At 44.1% G+C, this 19891-nt stretch overlaps 1 protein-coding gene across 4 annotated transcripts in view; it reads right to left on the bottom strand.

Annotated features, from left to right (window-relative positions):
- LOC139226871 (C-Jun-amino-terminal kinase-interacting protein 4-like) overlaps window positions 1-19891 on the bottom strand; it is a 279135-nt gene that overhangs the window by 103621 nt on the left and 155623 nt on the right. The window lies entirely within an intron of this gene.

Below are 19891 nucleotides of genomic sequence, written 5' to 3'. Positions count from 1 at the left end.
CACAAGAGGTATTTCGTGAACTTGAACATAAATGCCACAAAAAACAAGACCGATAGTGGTGAACGGTTATTTTCCGGACTGGAGGAAGGTGTACAGTGGTGTTCCCCAGGGGTCAGTACTGGGACCACTGCTTTTCTTGATACATTGTGATGACTTGGACTTGGGTGTACAGATAACAATTTCAAAATTTGCAGATGTCACAAAACAGTGAGGAAGATAGTGATAGACTGCAAGAGGACATAGACAGGCTGGTGAAATGGGTGGATACATGGCAGGTGAAATTTAACGCAGAACAGTGCGAAGTGATACATTTTGGTAGGAAGAACAAGGTGAAGCAATATAAACTGAAGTGGGCGCAGGAACCAAGAGACCTGGGGTTATATGGGCACAAATCGTTGAAGTTGGCAGGACATGCTGAGAAAGCAGTTAAAAAAGCTTACAGGATCCTGGGCTGCATAAATAGAGGCATAGAGTACAAAAGCAAGGAAGTTATGGTGAACCTGTATAAAACACTGGTTCGGCGTCAACTGGAGTATTGTGTTCAATTCTGGGCACCCACTTTAGGAAGGATGTGAAGGCCTTAGAGAGGGTGCAGAAAAGATTTACAAGAATGGTTCCAGGGATGAGGGTCTTCAGTTACGTGGATAGACTGGAGAAGCTGGGGTTGTTCTCCTTAGAGCAGAAGGTCGAGAGGAGATTTCATAGAGCCGTTCAAAAATCATGAGGGATCTGGACAGAGTAGATAGAGAGAAACTGTTTGCATTGGTGGAAGGATGGAGAACCAGAGGACACAGATTTAAGGTGATTGGCAGAAGAACTAAAGGTGACACGAGGAAAATCTTTTTTTACGTAGCAAATGGTCAGGATCTGGAATGCACTGCCTGAAAGGGTGGTGGAGGCAGATTCAATCATGGCTTTCAAAAGGGAGTTGGATAAGTACCTGAAGGAAAAATAATTGCAGGGCTATGGAGAAAGGGCGTGGGAGTGGGACTAGCTGAGGTGCTCTTGCAGGGAGCTGGCAAGGGCTCGACAGACCAAATGGCCTCTTTCTGTGCTGTAACCTTTCTGTGATATCTCAAGCTCTATCAGGGTCATTTGACAGGGTCCCTTCAAAGACCATCCCAGTGCAGAAAGTCAATAAACTTGGTCCTGGGGCCATGGGAAGGCGGCGAAAGGGCCAGGCCACGAAAGGCAAAAGATCATTCTGCGAAGAAAGCATTGCCAACTACTTCACACATCATTCGTTTATTTTTCCAAACACTGTTAATGACAAACTAGTTTTCAATTTCCCAAAAGATTATTTCTTGGTGCCATTTGAATTTGCATTCTAGTTTGACTGTAGGATAAGTAGAATACAAATATAGAACATGAAAATAAACACTGGTGTTCAATTTCTTTAATTGTCAGCAGAAGCACGTCAGCAGAAGCACGCACGCGTTAGCTGTAGAAAGCCTCCACTTCTCCGACTTTAGTCTTGTAGTGTGAGATGCAATAACCAGATAGGTTAGGACCGAGAAAGAGCAGATCTGATCCGATCCTACTCCCTGCCCGAAAGTCCGAAACCAAGATTACGATCTAGATTAGTACATTTGATAATCCTTTTTCTACAAGGATTGTATATCAAATCAGTTACAGTAAGACCCCAGCAAGTCAGTACATGCATTACCTGTGGGTTCAAATGCACTGGGATGATTTCAGACACAAGGTGACATGGTAGTCACACACCCTGAAGGGCCGAGAATACAAATACTCAGCTGTAGTCAGAAATCTCTTTTGTGCTTCCAATCATTGGTCTGATTGCAATCTAGATTGAGGTGTTGTGGATTCAAAAACCAGTGTCAGTGCAAGAGGAGAGAAGGATACGTGCTGTCCCATTGGGTCCAAGAAAGGGCACAGCTGGTCCACTCGATGCTTGTAACAATTTTTAATTTTTGTGGTGAAACTGCACAATTTATTAGTAACACAGGTAACTAAGCAATTACTGGCACTGAATGATTTTGCAATAGTCATGGGACACACCACACCCACGTATCACTTTGCCCTGCATTGAATTAAAACCCCAGGGATCCACTTTATCATTAGAGTACAGGTGTGTCTGCTCATTTCTTATTAAATCTTTTATAATCAAGATGTATTGATGAACCAAGAGCATGTTCTGCCTGGAATGCACTCAATCACAATTAAGTTAGAATTTCACAAACATTTAGGAGGTGCTCAGTATATTGCAAAGTCCCTTGGCTCGTCTCCCATATTTATGCCTCAATTCTTCAGCATGGGAGTAAGTCCTATAATGGCACTGTCTGCATGTAGGAACAAAAATATATAAAAGACACCTCCTCCCCCCACTCTTTACCACAGTGGTGCATGTGTCAGTTTCTCAATGCGTTGATTGGAGAGTACTTGTACATACTTGATCTGTATAAATTTTATTCTCTACTGTCATATATCCCTACACTACGTTGGCGGGTGATGGGGAGTAGTCGAAGAAGATTGGGGAAAGAGGGGGAAGGAAAATGGGGAGGGGAAAGAGTCAGGGTAGTTATCCAACAATCCCTGTTGGAAGTGCAGATGTAAAGACAGGATTGGGCTTGACTGTGATGTCCACTGCAGTTGATTAGCCTGGCAATATCTAACTGTCTACGGTTCACACAAAATAATGCCCATTGATTAGGGCACCGGCGATGCCCACGGAAGCCAGTCCAGCAGGTAACTACCAAGTTCAAGACAAAAGGGGAGGGTAGAAAATTCTAGACAAAATAACACACACAACCACACACCACTCCAAAGTGAACAGCTCTGTGTTGTAATAATTGTGACAAAATCAGTAGTCATCAGAATTCAAGCAGCACTGTCTGAAGTGTTATAGCAATAGCACGTCCTATCCCGCCCTCACCTAAAGCTTCATGCAGTGTGGTAAATAGGGGCACTGCAAACAAAACAGAATTCAGCCTCTTGCATTAACATTTTGGACAGCCTTTCGATTTTCTTGATCATCTCTAGTTAAAGTGACCTGGGACATCAATGAAACCTAATTGTTCAACTCACTTCAATACAGATCTATGCATGCCATTATCATCCAATAATTATAAAAATGCCAGGCTCAGTCAATAAGTGATACTCTAGCAAATCACATACCAAGAGTTAGGCCTGAAAAACCCTGGATTTATAACATTCTAGAGCGATGCAGGAAACACAAATAGGTAAAGTCATAGTCATCATGTACTACAATCAGACACGATGCATCAGATGAGGACAATACAGTAAATATGGAATGCAGAAACTCAGGATTGTCTGGAGAGACTGCTTGCACATACATTGCTGAAAGGGGCTAGAACTCATTTGCATTTCAGTTACTTACCTCAAAATTCAAGCCCATGGCAGTGTGGATATGAAATTGGTTAAGAGACAGAAATCAGAGAGTAGTGCTGAACGGTTGTTTATTAGACTGGAGAGAAGGATACAGTGGAGTCCCCCAGGAGTCGGCATTCAATCCACTGCCCTTTTTGATAATATATTAGTGACCTAGACTTGGATATTGAGGGCACAATTTCAAAGTTTGCAGATGACACAAAACTCATTAATGTAGTCAACAGTGAGGAGGATAGTAGCAGAGACTTCAGGAGGAAAGAGAGAGACTGGTGAACTGGGCAGACACATGGCAGGTGAAATTTAATGCAGAGAAGTGTGAAGTGATGCAGTTTGGGAGGAAAAATGAAGAGGCAATATGAACTAAATGGTATAAATTTGAAGAGGATTCAGGAACAGAGAATCCTGGGGGTTCACATACACAAATCTTTGAAGGTGGCAGGACAAGTTGAGAAGCCTGTTAAAGTACATGGGATCCTGGGCTTTATAAATAAACGAATAGAGCACAAAAACAAGGAAGTTATGCTAAACCTTAATAAATTCCTGATTAGCTGGATTATTGTGTCCAATTCTGGGTGCCACACTTTAGGAAGGATGTCAAGGCCTTGGAGAGGGTGCAGAGGAGATTTACTAGAATTATATCAGTTATGTGGAGAGACCAGAGAAGCTAAGATTGTTATCCTTGGAGCAGAGAATATTAAGGGGTGATTTAACGGAGTAGCTCAAATTATGAGAGGTTTTGATAGAGCAGGTGGGGAGAAACTGCTTCCGGTGATGGGAGGGTCGATAACCTGAGAACACAGATTTAAGATCATTAGCAAAAGAACTGGAGGGGAGATGTGGAGAATTTTTTTTTTAAACATAGGAAATTGTTGTGATTGGGAACGCGCTGCCTGAAAGGGGGTGGAAGCAGATTCAATAATAAATTTCAAAAAGAAATCAGATAAATACTTGAAACGGAGAAGTATGCAGCCCTGTGGGCAAAGAGCGGGGGATGGGATTAATTGGATAGCCTTTTTATAGAGCATGATGGACCAACTGGCCTCCCTCTTTGCTGTATCATTCTATGATTCTAAACACAAGAATCTGACCTAACTCGTAAAATAGCTGACAAGGAAAATATTCATGGATACATTGCAAACTAAATGCAAGTCAATATGGTTGAAAAATCTCAAAATAATGCTGCAATTGGCATCTGGTCAATTGAAGAACTAAGACCAGGTTTCAATCGGTTGTCAAAACATAAATCCAGATCGTGTTGCGTTATCGCAGCTACTTTTCAGAATTATTTAATTCATTAGCAAATAAACCAGCTGCTACCATTACATTATTACCCAGTTACGCGACAATAAATCGGATTGCTGTGTTAGCATGATCAGAAAATACAGAAACAGACAGATTGATGGAATTCCTGCAAACCCTTTCCATTACCCAGCAGTATATTCAATGCTCTTACGTTGACAAGCTGCTTGATTGTGATGAGAGAAATGCTTCTTGAATACTGAAGCATGGCTGGAGAATGCTTCTTCTTCCAACTGGTATACGTCTCAATTAAAATTATTTAATAATTTAGATTTTTGCACTAGATTCTCATTTTGCTGTGTTATTTACACTGCTTGATTCAAGCTACTGGATCATGCAAAAAAGTGTGAGCACAAAAATTAAATCATCAGTAGACTGCATGTAGCATCTTTGCAAGGATGGAAATGGCAGCAGTGATCAGCATGTATTACAAATAGAGAAGCAAGATCAATTTCCCTTTCTGCTAAACTGCTTTTATACAGTGCCTATTGGGATGCTTGGCTCACTGACTCCCAATGCACAACCAGGAGTAACCTCAGTCACCTTGATAGATTCAAAGACTGGCTTCCTGAGACGAGCCTTCTTTTTTTAAAGCTCACCCCAGATTGTAAGCCCATTAAACACAACATAAACTAGCTAAAGATGAGCAGTATATGGGTCCCGTTGGTTTAGGATGGCCAATGCCAAGGTGGAAAATTAAATATATTCAAGACAGATGCAACTCAAATAGGGGTAAAAAGAATTCATGCTTGTAAGGAATAAATTACAAGAGGTAGAAGATTGTAGCGGTAACAGCAGCTCTGTGGTAAATCACTATGGGCCAGTGTGTGAAAATCACACCATTACTCGAGTAGCAATGAAGGCAACTTATAGCAGCAACGTAGCAACAGAACTCAACACAGACTAGCACCAAACTATCCTGCTTGTTCTGCAACATTAGCATATCAATAAACATGAAAAATAGTTGGCCGGAAGAGAATATTTCAGTTGCCGCCAACAGAAGCATTGATCAGCTTCTCACCATCAATGGAGACAAATCAACTGAGCCACAACATTCTTCGCTGGAAATCCATTCAACTGCAATGATTTAACATTGAAACAAATCAGGAATTGATCTGCTCGCCAGGGGTGACTGCACTTGAGGGCTTCCACTCGACCACAGAATGCTGCAGGCAAAGACGACCAGCTGCCATGCACGACCAGTGGCAGTGAAAGTCACTCTTAACTGTTTTTTGCCCCATAGGGGTCGTACGGACACCCATAAATGTCCCATAATTTCGCTTTTGGATAACAGACGCTTCATTCTCTGCACAGTTAAATAACAGCCTGCCAGATGTATTAAAATAGAGCTACTTCTGTTTTGCCTGTTGCAAACATGTTGTGAACTTTCACGTGTTGGATGTGGATGCATCCTACTACTAAAAATGGCTACAGTCGAGGAAATAGCACTGGTGCCTGGAGGCATGGTCAACTAATGAAAGGCTGCTTGCTACCTGTACATGGAACTAACTGGAGTCTTGTGCTGCAGTCATCACTTTGAGGCGGTTCAACATGTTTTGACAGGCAAATTGTGTAGAAGTATTGCTACGCCGCTAAATTAACTTAATTCACGTAATATATCTTGCAGTTTGTCAATTATTTGTGCAGAACATAAAGCATCAGTTGTCCAAAAGCAAAACAGTGACTTCTACAGGAATTTGAACGGGTCCTGCAATAAATTTCATGCAAAGCTGAGATTCAGTTTCAGTATGCACACAATGGCCAATGTAACATTTTATAATCAAACTATTCTTGTCAGAACATATTTCATATTTGGAGCCCAAAGCAGCATCTGGCTAGAGGTTGAGCATTAATTCGATAGCTATATTTAGTCTACCCTTTGCATCCAGGGAAAGAAACACAGAAACTCATGACTAATAGGCTCATCATCATATCATAAGCAGTCCCTTGGAATCGAGGAAGTCTTACTTCCACTCCTAAAGTGAGTCCTTTGGTGGCTGAACAGTCCAATGCGAGAGCCACAGACCCGGTCATAGGTGGGACAGACATTCGTCGGGAGAATGGGGGTGGGACTGATTTGCCGCACGCTCCTTCCGCTGCCTGCGCCTGACCTCTTCACGCTCGCGGCGTTGAGATTTGAAGAGCTCAAAACCCTCCCGGATGCACCCTCCCCACCCGGGGCGGTCCTCTGCCAGGGACCCCCAGGCGTTAGCAGCAATGCAGCACTTTACCAGGGAGGCCCTGAGGGTGTCCACCCAACGTCTCCGCTGCCCATCTTTGGCCCATTTGCCGTAAAGGAGCTCCGCACAGAGTAATTGCCAAGGGAGCCTCGTGTCTGGCATGCGAACCATGCGGCCCGCCCAGCGAAGCTGATCGAGTGTGGTCAGTGCTTCAATGCTGGGGATGTTAGCCTGGGCGAGGACACTGATGTTGGTGCGCCTGTCCTCCAGGGGCTTTGCAGGATCTTGCGGAAACATCGTTAATGATATGTAACTCCAGCGTCTTCAGGTGTCTTCTGTACATTGTCCATGCCTCTGGTCCATACAGGCGGGCAGGTATTACTACAGCCCTGTAGACCATGGGTTCAGTCTGCTATGAACAGCACATTTTTATTAAAACTGTTACATATTTATCCTTATCCCTCAAAATCCATGCAGCTCACAGCATAAATTCCAAACACTTTGATTAGATAGTATCAGCCAAGTTTGCTGATGATACAAAAATGGGAGGAAAAGCAACGTGTGAGGAGGACACAAAAAAATCTGCAAAAAGGACATCGACAGGCTATGTGATTGGGCAAAAATTTGGCAGATGAAGTATAATGTTGGAAAGTGTGAGGTCATGCACTTTGATTTTTTTCTGCCAAAGAGCAAGTTATTATTTAAATGGAGAAAGATTGCAAAGTGCTGCAGTACAGTGGGACCTGGGGGTACTTGTGCATGAAACACAAAAAGATAGTATGTGTGATATATTCACAGAGCACAGCACACACAGCTCCAAACATGGCAGGCAGCTCTCTCGGAAGCCTCCGGAAATCTGCCTGGTTCTGTTTAATTATTAACTGTGCAATTGCAGTACATAATATGTCCACATCCATAGTGTGGAGCTACAAACATTACAAGCTTACAGACATTACACTTCTCCCTCCTTAATGAAGAAGTTATTATAACAAACATCATACATAACTTTCACGTTTATACATAACAGGATATAAACTTATTTTTTTCCAAATTGACAAATTTAACTTTACCACTTGTTTTCTGTTTCGAAGAGGATACCTTCGCTCTCGAACAGAACCTTCCAAATATGGTGTCGAATCTAAACTCATTCAAGGCTCATCCTGAGGAACGTTTTCCTCCACGGAATTTCCTTGATTTTCATTTGAACTCACTCTAACTTCAGGCTCTTTGTTTTCCTGACTCGGACTCAGACTTTCATTCTGATTCTCTCCTGGATTTGTTTCCAGTACATTGGATTTAGGATTTGCTACTGGTATATCAAAACTATCTGATGAGTCAGAAATAATTGAATCATTCCCACCTTCAACTCCTTCCATGTCTGTAGGTAAAATATGATCAATATGAACAAAGCTAACCTGTCCATCATCAAACATCTTTACCAAATATGTGCGCGGACCACATATCTTCACCACTCTTACCATTTATGGTAATGGTTCTTCACTCTCACCTTCTGGTTTAATTTCATACTTCCCTCTTTTACTCTACCTCGATCATGATTCTCTTTCTGTCTTAATTGTGTCTCTTCTACAGACTGTGCCAAATTTGGCTTTAACAACGAGAATCTGGTTCGTGGCTGTCGTTTGAGAAACAACTCTGCTGGTGTTCTACCAGTGGTTGGATGAGGAGTACTTCAATATGTAATCAAAAAATTAGCCAATTTGTGATCCAATGACAACTGTCGTTTCCTTGGATCTAACATTTGTTTTATGAGGGCACGTTTTACAATTTGTACAGTGCGCTCTGCTGCACCATTCGAAGCAGGATGGTATGGTGGAACCTTGGTATGTTTCACACCATTTTTGCTCATGAATTGTGCAAATTCTTCTGAACGAAATTGTGGTCCATTATCCGAAACAATCTCATCAGGGATGCCAAATGAAGAAAATAATTTTCGCAAAATGTCCAATGTTTTACTTGTTATTTTCCACATTGGAAACACCTCAACCCGCTTCGAATGGCTATCAATCACAATGAACAATTGTTGTCCTAACTCAGCAAAATCAATATGTAGTCTTTGCCACACCCTGGGAGGCCATTTCCATGGCTGTAATGGTACTGATGGTGGTTACTTGTTTACCGATTGACATGTCGTACACTGACTGATGATGTACTCTATATCTTTATCAAGACCTGGCCACCATAAATAACTGCGTGCAAAACTCTTGGTCAAGCACATTCCCAGGTGCTGGTCATGGAGGTCTCCTAATAATTTGGACCTGAATTTATTTGGGATAACCACTCTTGCACCCCACATGATACAATCTTTATCGACTGATAATTCATTCCTACGAATAAAGAATGGATGTGTATTTTTGTCTGTTACCTGGTTTGGCCATCCATTTGCAATATACTCATACACCTTTGACATCACTGGGTCACATTTGGTTGCTCTACCAATCTCTTCAGCTGTGACTGGCAGTTCATCAATGTATGAAAAATAAAACATTTCTGCTGTATCGAGTGTAACTTGCGATGGGGAAGGCAATCTAGACATTGCATAAGCATTACTGTGATCAGCTGATCGTCTGTATTCAATATCATATGTATATGCTGACAAAATCAAAGCCCATCTCTGCATTCATAGAAACATAGAAAATAGATGCAGGAGTCGGCCATTCGGCCCTTCGAGCCTGCACCGCCATTCAATGAGTTCATGGCTGAACATTCAGGCTGCAACTAATGTTGGAACTGGGGATTTTGAATGGAGGGTTGCTGTCAGGGTCTTATGGTCTGTAACTATGGTAAACTTACGATCCATTACAATTATTTGTGAAACTTCTTGACCCCAAAAATTAATGCCAAAGCTTCCCTTTCAATTTGCGCGTAATTACTCTCACTGGCACTGAGAGTGCGTGAAGCAAAAGCAATTGGTCTCTCCTTCCCACTACGTGATAAATGAGAGATCACTGCCCCAACTCCATACGAGAGGCATCACATGCTAGCTTAATCTCCATAGATATGTCATATTGAACTAACATGGTGCTCTCTACCAATTTGCTTTTACACTCCTTGAATGTTGTATCGCATTCTTTTGACCACTTCCAATGGACCTGTTTTTTTCAAAAGTTCATTCAGTGGATGTAATACTGTAGCCAAATTTGGTAGGAACTTCTCATAATAGTTCAAAAGATCCAAGAATGAACAAAGTTCAGTGACATTCTTGGGAGTGGGTGCATTTCTAATTGCATCCAATTTTTCCATGGTTGGATGTAAACCATCTTTGTCTACTCTGTACCCCAAGTACTCCACTGAGTTTTGAAATAACTCACACTTACGAGCAGACACTCTAGCCGTTTGAGGACTTCATTCAATATGTTGTTATGACTTTGCCGATTTGGTGCTGAAATTAGTATGTCATCCAAATAACATACTACCCCTTCAATACCTTGCAAAATTTGGTTCATCACCCCTTGGAATATGGCAGGGGCGGAAGACACTCCAAATGGTAGCCTATTAAATTGATATAGGCCAAGATGAGTATTTATAATCAAACATGACTTGGACTCCTCATCTAGTTCAAGCTGCAAGTAGGCATTCGTAAGATCCAGTTTTGAGAAGATCTGACCACCCGTCAGTGTTGTGAACAAATCTTCTATATTCGGCAATGTATTGGGGACATTACCCTCTAGAACCTGGTTTACAGTTACTTTATAATCACCAAACAATCTTACCTTACCATCGGACTTAGGTACAACAACAATGGGTGTAGCCCAATTACATCGATCTATCTTACAAATAGTGTTCTCAGTCTCTAGTCTTTTGAGTTCTTGCTCAACTTTCTCCTCGAGTGCATATGGTATAGAACGTGGCTTGTAGTAAACTGATCTAGCGTCCTTCTGTACCCTGACACTCGCCTTGAAGCTTTGGATCGGACTGCCCGTTTCGCAGAACATCTTCGCATACTTCTTGATAACCTCATCCGTTGATGAAAATCTCGCTTCCACACAGAAAATCTTACTCCAATCCAGCCTCAGTGAGCTCAACCAATTTCTTCCGAGTAAGGCAGGCTTGTCTCCTTTCACTACTATTAGAGGCAAGTTCTGAAATTGATCTTTATATTTCACCGGTACGGTGATACGACCGACCACAGGAATTTTGTCTCCCGAGTAGCCTCACAGCTTTATCTTGGATTTCTCCAGTTAGAAATCACTCAATTTGTCGAGGAACAGCGACTTCCGGTACAACACTCACGGATGCACTAGTGTCAATTTCCACTGGTATCTTGAATCCCGCAACATCTATGTGGATTTCGATGCTTTCCGAATCGCTGTCTGTTAACCTCGTGCTCCTGATGACGTGCAACTCTAACATCTCCTCATCCAGTTGTTGTTCTTCCATGCTATGTAGTCTCTTGGGATTTCTACTCATAGCTTTGAACGCTGGACTCATAGCTTTAAAAGCTGGTTTACCCTTCAGTCGGCATGCCTTCGCAAAATGCCCAGTCTTTCTGCAGAAGAAACACTCTGCCTTCACGTATGGACAACTTTGAGCAATGTGTTGTCTCAGGCACCTATAGCACAACTTCGACGCTCTGTTAGAATTTCCAGTTTCTGAGACTTTGGGCCCTCACCGTCTTTTACTTTGAACCTGCAGGTGATTTACCTCGGTTGTCTGATGACCGTAATTATTATTTAATTCTCGGGAACAATGTTCGGTCATGCCCATCAACCTCGCTGTCTGACAAGCAATCTCAAAAGTCAAGTCATCCGTCGTCAATAACTTCCTTCTGATCGCATCATTTTTTACCCCACAAACAAAATGATCCCGTAATGCTCGGTTTTGAAAGTTTCCAAAATTACAGTGCATCGATAGCTTTTTTAATGCTACGGTGTAATCACTGATACTTTCAGCAGTCTTTTGATTCCGAATCTCGAAACAATAGCTTTCAGCAATTTCTAACCGTTTGGGGTTATAGTGCTGCTCCAGCTTCGTTAAAATCTCTAAGCGTTGTGTCCTTTGGCTCGTCAGGCACAAGCAGATTTACAAGGGCTTCGTATAATGTCGGACCCACCTCCGATAAGATGATCGCTTTCTTACGTTTCAACACAGCACGGTTCTGGATTGCATTGTCTGGAACTTCGATTATGTTATTTGCAGTGAAATACATTTCTAGCCGATCCACATACGCTTTAAAACTTTCCCGGTCGTGTCTATATTCCCCCAAATGTCCGATTATACCTGCCATTTTAATCCCTAGCTGTTCACAATGTGTGCTGTATTTTACCTCGGATTTTGTAGCTTTTTTTCCAACGACAGAAACTTCCAAAATTTCTGTCGGCTGGCTGAATCCTTCACCAACAAAATTTAAGCTTTAAATCATCCGAAAAATCCCATCTCGCCGCCAAATGCAATCTATTCACAGAACACAGCACACACAGCTTCCTACATGGCAGGCAGCTCTCTCGGAAGCCTCCGGAAATCTGCCTGGTTCTGTTTATTTGTTAACTGTGCAATTGCAGTACACAATACGTCCACATCCATAGTGTGGAGCTACAAACATTACAAGCTTACAGACATTACAGTATGCAGGTACAGCAAGTGATCAGGAAGGCCAATGGTACCTTGGCCTTTATTGCAAAGGGGATGGAGTATAAAAGCAGGGAAGTCTTGCTACAGCTATAAAGAGTATTGGTGAAGCCACACCTGGAATACTGCGTGCAGGTTTGGTTTCCATATTTACGAAAGGATATACTTGCTTTGGAGGCAGTTCAGAGAAGGTTCACGAGGTTGATTCCGGAGATGAGGGGGTTGACTTATGAGGAAACGTTGAGTAGGTTGGTCTATTGGAATTCAGAAGAATGAGAGGTGATCTTATCAAAACATATAAGATTATGATGGGGCTTGACAAGGTGGATGCAGAGAGGATGTTTCCACTGATGGGGGAGACTAGAACTAAAGGGCATGATCTTAGAATGAGGGGCCGCCCATTTAAAACTGAGATGAGGAGAAATTTCTTATAAGAACATAAGAATTAGGAACAGGAGTAGGCCATCTAGCCCCTCGAGCCTGCTCCGCCACTCAACAAGATCATGGCTGATCTGGCCGTGGACTCAGCTCCACTTACCCGCCCGCTCCCCGTAACCCTTAATTCCCTTATTGGTTAAAAATCTATCTATCTGTGACTTGAATACATTCAATGAGCTAGCCTCAACTGCTTCCTTGGGCAGAGAATTCCACAGATTCACAACCCTCTGGGAGAAGAAATTCCTTCTCAACTCGGTTTTAAATTGGCCCCCCGTATTTTGAGGCTGTGCCCCCTGGTTCTAGTCTACCCGACCAGTGGAAACAACCTCTCTGCCTCTATCTTGTCTATCCCTTTCATTATTTTAAATGTTTCTGTAAGATCACCCCTCATCCTTCTGAACTCCAACGAGTAAAGACCCAGTCTACTCAATCTATCATCATAAGGTAACCCCCTCATCTCCAGAATCAGCCTAGTGAATTGCCTCTGTACCCCCTCCAAAGCTAGGATATCCTTCCTTAAGTAAGGTGACCAAAACTGCACGCAGTACTCCAGGTGCAGCCTCCCCAATACCCTGTACAGTTGCAGAAGGACCTCCCTGTCGAGAGAGGCAGCGGCCTATAAAAGGCTCAGCAGTCCGGGGAGCGTCGAGAGAGGCAGCGGCCTATAAAAGGCTCAGCAGTCCGGGGAGCGTCGAGAGAGGCGGGAGTCGAGAGAGGCAGCGGCTTATAAAAGGCTCAGCAGTCCGGGGAGCGTCGAGAGAGGCGGGAGTCGAGAGAGGCAGCGGCCTATAAAAGGCTCAGCAGTCCGGGGAGCGTCGAGAGAGGCGGGAGTCGAGAGAGGCAGCGGCCTATAAAAGGCTCAGCAGTCCGGGGAGCGTCGAGAGAGGCGGGAGTCGAGAGAGGCAGCGGCCTATAAAAGGCTCAGCAGTCCGGGGAGCGTCGAGAGAGGCGGGAGTCGAGAGAGGCAGCGGCCTATAAAAGGCTCAGCAGTCCGGGGAGCGTCGAGAGAGGCGGGAGTCGAGAGAGGCAGCGGCCTATAAAAGGCTCAGCAGTCCGGGGAGCGTCGAGAGAGGCGGGAGTCGAGAGAGGCAGCGGCCTATAAAAGGCTCAGCAGTCCGGGGAGCGTCGAGAGAGGCGGGAGTCGAGAGAGGCAGCGGCCTATAAAAGGCTCAGCAGTCCGGGGAGCGTCGAGAGAGGCGGGAGTCGAGAGAGGCAGCGGCCTATAAAAGGCTCAGCAGTCCGGGGAGCGTCGAGAGAGGCGGGAGTCGAGAGAGGCGTACCGGTGCAGCTCCAGCTGGGAGAGAAGGCAAAAAAGGCAAAAAGTAGAAAGAAATCAAAAGGTGACGTCACAGCCAACGTGGTAAGTGATTGGCTGCTGATTGGTGAGTAGTTTTTCTTTTTCTTTATTAGTCAGTAACTTTTAACATTGTTGTCGGCAATTTAAGTGTATCTAAGGGTTAAGTCATGGCAGGACAGCTCGGTCACGTGATATGCTCCTCCTGTACCATGTGGGAACACGGGGACAACACCAGTGTCCCTGACGACTACATGTGCGGGAAGTGTGTCCACCTCCGGCTACTGACGGTCCGCTTTGCGGAGTTGGAGCTGAAGGTGGATTCACTCTGGAGCATCCACGATGCTGAGAATGACGTGAGTATCACGTGTAGCGAGTTGGTCTTACTGCAGGAGAAGGGTCCACAGCCAGCGAGGGAATGGAAGACCAGCAGGAAGAGTAGTGCAAGGAAGGTAGTGCAGGGGTCCCCTGTGGTCATCCCACTGCAAAACAGATACACTGCTTTGAGTGCTGTTGAGGGGGATGACTCATCAGGAGTGGGCAGCAGCAGCCAAGTTCATGGCACCGTGGCTGGCTCTGTTGCACAGGAGGGCAGGAAAAAGAGTGGGCGAGCGATAGTGATAGGGGATTCAATTGTAAGGGGAATAGATAGGCGTTTCTGCGGCCGCAACCGAGACTCCAGGATGGTATGTTGCCTCCCTGGTGCAAGGGTCAAGGATGTCTCGGAGCGGGTGGAGGACATTCTAAAAAGGGAGGGAGAACAGCCAGTTGTCGTGGTGCACGTTGGTACCAATGACATAGGTAAAAAAAGGGATGAGTTCCTACGAAATGAATTTAAGGAGCTAGGAGCTAAATTAAAAAGTAGGACCTCAAAAGTAGTAATCTCGGGATTGCTACCAGTGCCACGTGCTAGTCAGAGTAGGAATCGCAGGATAGCGCAGATGAATACGTGGCTTGAGCAATGGTGCAGCAGGGAGGGATTCAAATTCCTGGGGCATTGGAACCGGTTCTGGGGGAGGTGGGACCAGTACAATCCGGACGGTCTGCACCTGGGCAGAATCGGAACCAATGTCCTCGGGGGAGTGTTTGCTAGTGCTGTTGGGGAGGAGTTAAACTAATATGGCAGGGGGATGGGAACCAATGCAGGGAGATAGAGGGAAACAAAAAGGAGGCAAAAACAAAAGACAGAAAGGAGATGAGGAAAAGTGGAGGGCAGAGAAACCCAAGGCAAAGAACAAAAAGGGCCATTGTACAGCAAAATTCTAAAAGGACAGAGGGTGTTAAAAAAACAAGCCTAAAGGCTTTGTGTCTTAATGCAAGGAGTATCCGCAATAAGGTGGATGAATTAACTGTGCAAATAGATGTTAACAAATATGATGTGATTGGGATTACGGAGACGTGGCTCCAGGATGAGCAGGGCTGGGAACTCAACATCCAGGAAGGATAGAATAAAAGGAAAAGGAGGTGGGGTAGCATAGCTGGTTAAGGAGGAGATTAAGGCAATAGTTAGGAAGGACATTAGCTTGGATGATGTGGAATCTATATGGGTAGAGCTGCAGAACACCAAAGGGCAAAAAACGTTAGTGGGAGTTGTGTACAGACCTCCAAAACAGTAGTAGTGATGTTGGGGAGGGCATCAAACAGGAAATTAGGGGTGCGTGCAATAAAGGTGCAGCAGTTGTAATGGGTGACTTTAATATGCACATAGATTGGGCTAACCAAACTGGAAGCAATACGGTGGAGGAGGATTTTCTGGAGTGCATAAGGGATGGTTTTTTAGACCAATATGTCGAGGAACCAACTAGGGGGGAGGCCATCTTAGACTGGGTGTTATGTAATGAGAAAGGATTAATTAGCAATCTCATTGTGCGAGGCCCCTTGGGGAAGAGTGACCATAATATGGTGGAATTCTGCATTAGGATGGAGAATGAAACAGTTAATTCAGAGACCATGGTCCAGAACTTAAAGAAGGCTAAATTTGAAGGTATGAGGCGTGAATTGGCTGAGATGGATTGGCGAATGATACTTAAGGGGTTGACTGTGGATGGGCAATGGCAGACATTTAGAGACCGCATGGATGAACTACAACAATTGTACATTCCTGTCTGGCATAGAAATAAAAAAGGGAAGGTGGCTCAACCGTGGCTATCAAGGGAAATCAGGGATAGTATTAAAGCCAAGGAAGTGGCATACAAATTGGCCAGAAATAGCAGCGAACCTGGGGACTGGGAGAAATTTAGAACTCAGCAGAGGAGGACAAAGGGTTTGATTAGGGCAGGGAAAATGGAGTATGAGAAGAAGCTTGCAGGGAACATTAAGACGGATTGCAAAAGTTTCTATAGATATGTAAAGGGAAAAAGGTTAGTAAAGACAAATGTAGGTCCCCTGCAGTCAGAATCAGGGGAAGTCATAACGGGGAACAAAGAAATGGCGGACCAATTGAACAAGTACTTTGGTTCGGTATTCACGAAGGAGGACACGAACAACCTTCCGGTTATAAAAGGGGTCGGGGGGTCTAGTAAGGAGGAGGAACTGAGGGAAATCCTTATTAGCCGGGAAATTGTGTTGGGGAAATTGATGGGATTGAAGGCCGATAAATCCCCAGGGCCTGATGGACTGCATCCCAGAGTACTTAAAGAGGTGGCCTTGGAAATAGTGGATGCGTTGACAGTCATTTTCCAACATTCCATTGACTCTGGATCAGTTCCTATGGAGTGGAGGGTAGCCAATGTAACCCCACTTTTTAAAAAAGGAGGGAGAGAGAAAACAGGGAATTATAGACCGGTCAGCCTGACATCGGTAGTGGGTAAAATGATGGAATCAATTATTAAGGATGTCATAGCAGTGCATTTGGAAAGAGGTGACATGATAGGTCCAAGTCAGCATGGATTTGTGAAAGGGAAATCATGCTTGACAAATCTTCTGGAATTTTTTGAGGATGTTTCCAGTAGAGTGGATAAGGGAGAACCAGTTGATGTGGTATATTTGGACTTTCAGAAGGCGTTCGACAAGGTCCCACACAAGAGATTGATGTGCAAAGTTAGAGCACATGGGATTGGGGGTAGTGTACTGACATGGATTGAGAACTGGTTGTCAGACAGGAAGCAAAGAGTAGGAGTAAATGGGTACTTTTCAGAATGGCAGGCAGTGACTAGTGGGGCACCGCAAGGTTCTGTGCTGGGGCCCCAGCTGTTTACACTGTACATTAATGATTTAGATGAGGGGATTAAATGTAGTATCTCCAAATTTGCGGATGACACTAAGTTGGGTGGCAGTGTGAGCTGCGAGGAGGATGCTGTGAGGCTGCAGAGCGACTTGGATAGGTTAGGTGAGTGGGCAAATGCATGGCAGATGAAGTATAATGTGGATAAATGTGAGGTTATCCACTTTGGTGGTAAAAACAGAGAGGCAGACTATTATCTGAATGGTGACAGATTAGGAAAAGGGGAGGTGCAAAGAGACCTGGGTGTCATGGTACATCAGTCATTGAAGGTTGGCATGCAGGTGCAGCAGGCGGTTAAGAAAGCAAATGGCATGTTGGCCTTCATAGCAAGGGGATTTGAGTACAGGGGCAGGGAGGTGTTGCTACAGTTGTACAGGGCATTGGTGAGGCCACACCTGGAGTATTGTGTACAGTTTTGGTCTCCTAACCTGAGGAAGGACATTCTTGCTATTGAGGGAGTGCAGCGAAGGTTCACCAGACTGATTCCCGGGATGGCGGGACTGACCTATCAAGAAAGACTGGATCAACTGGGCTTGTATTCACTGGAGTTCAGAAGAATGAGAGGGGACCTCATAGAAACATATAAAATTCTGACGGGGTTAGACAGGTTAGATGCAGGAAGAATGTTCCCAATGTTGGGGAAGTCCAGAACCAGAGGTCACAGTCTAAGGATAAGGGGTAAGCCATTTAGGACCGAGATGCGGAGGAACTTCTTCACCCAGAGAGTGGTGAACCTGTGGAATTCTCTACCACAGAAAGTTGTTGAGGCCAATTCACTAAATATATTCAAAAAGGAGTTAGATGAGGTCCTTACTGCTAGGGGGATCAAGGGGTATGGCGAGAAAGCAGGAATGGGGTACTGAAGTTGAATGTTCAGCCATGAACTCATTGAATGGCGGTGCAGGCTAGAAGGGCCGAATGGCCTACTCCTGCACCTATTTTCTATGTTTCTATGTTTCTATCCCTCTCGCAATGAAGGCCAACATTCCATTCACCTTCCTGATTACCTGCTGCACCTGCAAACTAACTTTTTGGGATTCATGCACAAGGACCCCCAGGTCCCTCTGCACCTCAGCATGTTGTAATTTCTCCCCATTCAAATAATATTCCCTTTTTCTGTTTTTTTTCCCCCAAGGTGAATGACCTCACACTTTCCGACATTGTATTCTATCTGCCAAACCTTAGCCCATTCGCTTAACCTATCCAAATCTCTTTGCAGCCTCTCTGTGTCCTCTACACAACCCGCTTTCCCACTAATCTTTGTGTCATCTGCAAATTTTGTTACACTACACTCTGTCCCCTCTTCCAGGTCATCTATGTATATTGTAAACAGTTGTGGTCCCAGCACCGATCCCTGTGGCACACCACTAACCACCGATTTCCAACCCGAAAAGGACCCATTTATCCCAACTCTCTGCTTTCTGTTAGCCATCCAATTCTTTATCCATGCTAATACATTTCCACTGACCCCGCGTACCTTTATCTTCTGCAATAACCTTTTGTGTGGCACCTTATCGAATGCCTTTTGAAAATCTAAATACACCACATCCATCGATACACCTCTATCCACCATGCTCGTTATATCCTCAAAGAATTCCAGTAAATTAGTTAAACATGATTTCCCCTTCATAAATCCATGCTGCGTCTGCTTGATTGCACTATTCCTATCTAGGTGTCCCACTATTTCTTCCTTAATGATAGTTTCAAGCATTTTCCCCACGACAGATGTTAAACTAACCGGCTTATAGTTACCTGCCTTTTGTCTGCCCCCTTTTTTAAACAGAGGCATTACATTAGCCGCTTTCCAATCCGCTGGTACCTCCCCAGAGTCCAGAAAATTTTGGTAGATTATAACGAATGCATCTGCTATAACTTCCGCCATCTCTTAATACCCTGGGATGCATTTTATCAGGACCAGGGGACTTGTCTACCTTGAGTCCCATTAGCCTATCCAGCACTACCCCCCTAGTGATAGTGATTGTCTCCAGGTCCTCCCTTCCCACATTCCTGTGACCAGCAATTTCTGGCATGGTTTCTGTGTCTTCCACTGTGAAGACCGAAGCAAAATAATTGTTTAAGGTCTCAGCCATTTCCACATTTCCCATTATTAAATCCCCCTTCTCATCTTCTAAGGGACCAACATTTACTTTAGTCACTCTTTTCCGTTTTATATATCGGTAAAAGCTTTTACTATCCGTTTTTATGTTTTGCGCAAGTTTACCTTCGTAATCTATCTTTCCTTTCTTTATTGCTTTCTTAGTCATTCTTTGCTATCGTTTAAAATTTTCCCAGTCTTCTATTTTCCCACTAACCTTGGCCACCTTATACGCATTGGTTTTTAATTGGATACTCTCCTTAATTTCCTTGGTTATCCACGGCTGGTTATCCCTTCTCTTACCGCCCTTCTTTTTCATTGGAATATATTTTTGTTGAGCACTATGAAAGAGCTCCTTAAAAGTCCTCCACTGTTCCTCAATTGTGCCACCGTTTAGTCTGTGTTTC

The sequence above is a fragment of the Pristiophorus japonicus genome, chromosome 16, assembly GCF_044704955.1.
Source record: "Pristiophorus japonicus isolate sPriJap1 chromosome 16, sPriJap1.hap1, whole genome shotgun sequence".
Classification (NCBI taxonomy): Eukaryota; Metazoa; Chordata; class Chondrichthyes; family Pristiophoridae; genus Pristiophorus; species Pristiophorus japonicus.
This window is presented reverse-complemented; position numbering and strand designations above follow the sequence as displayed.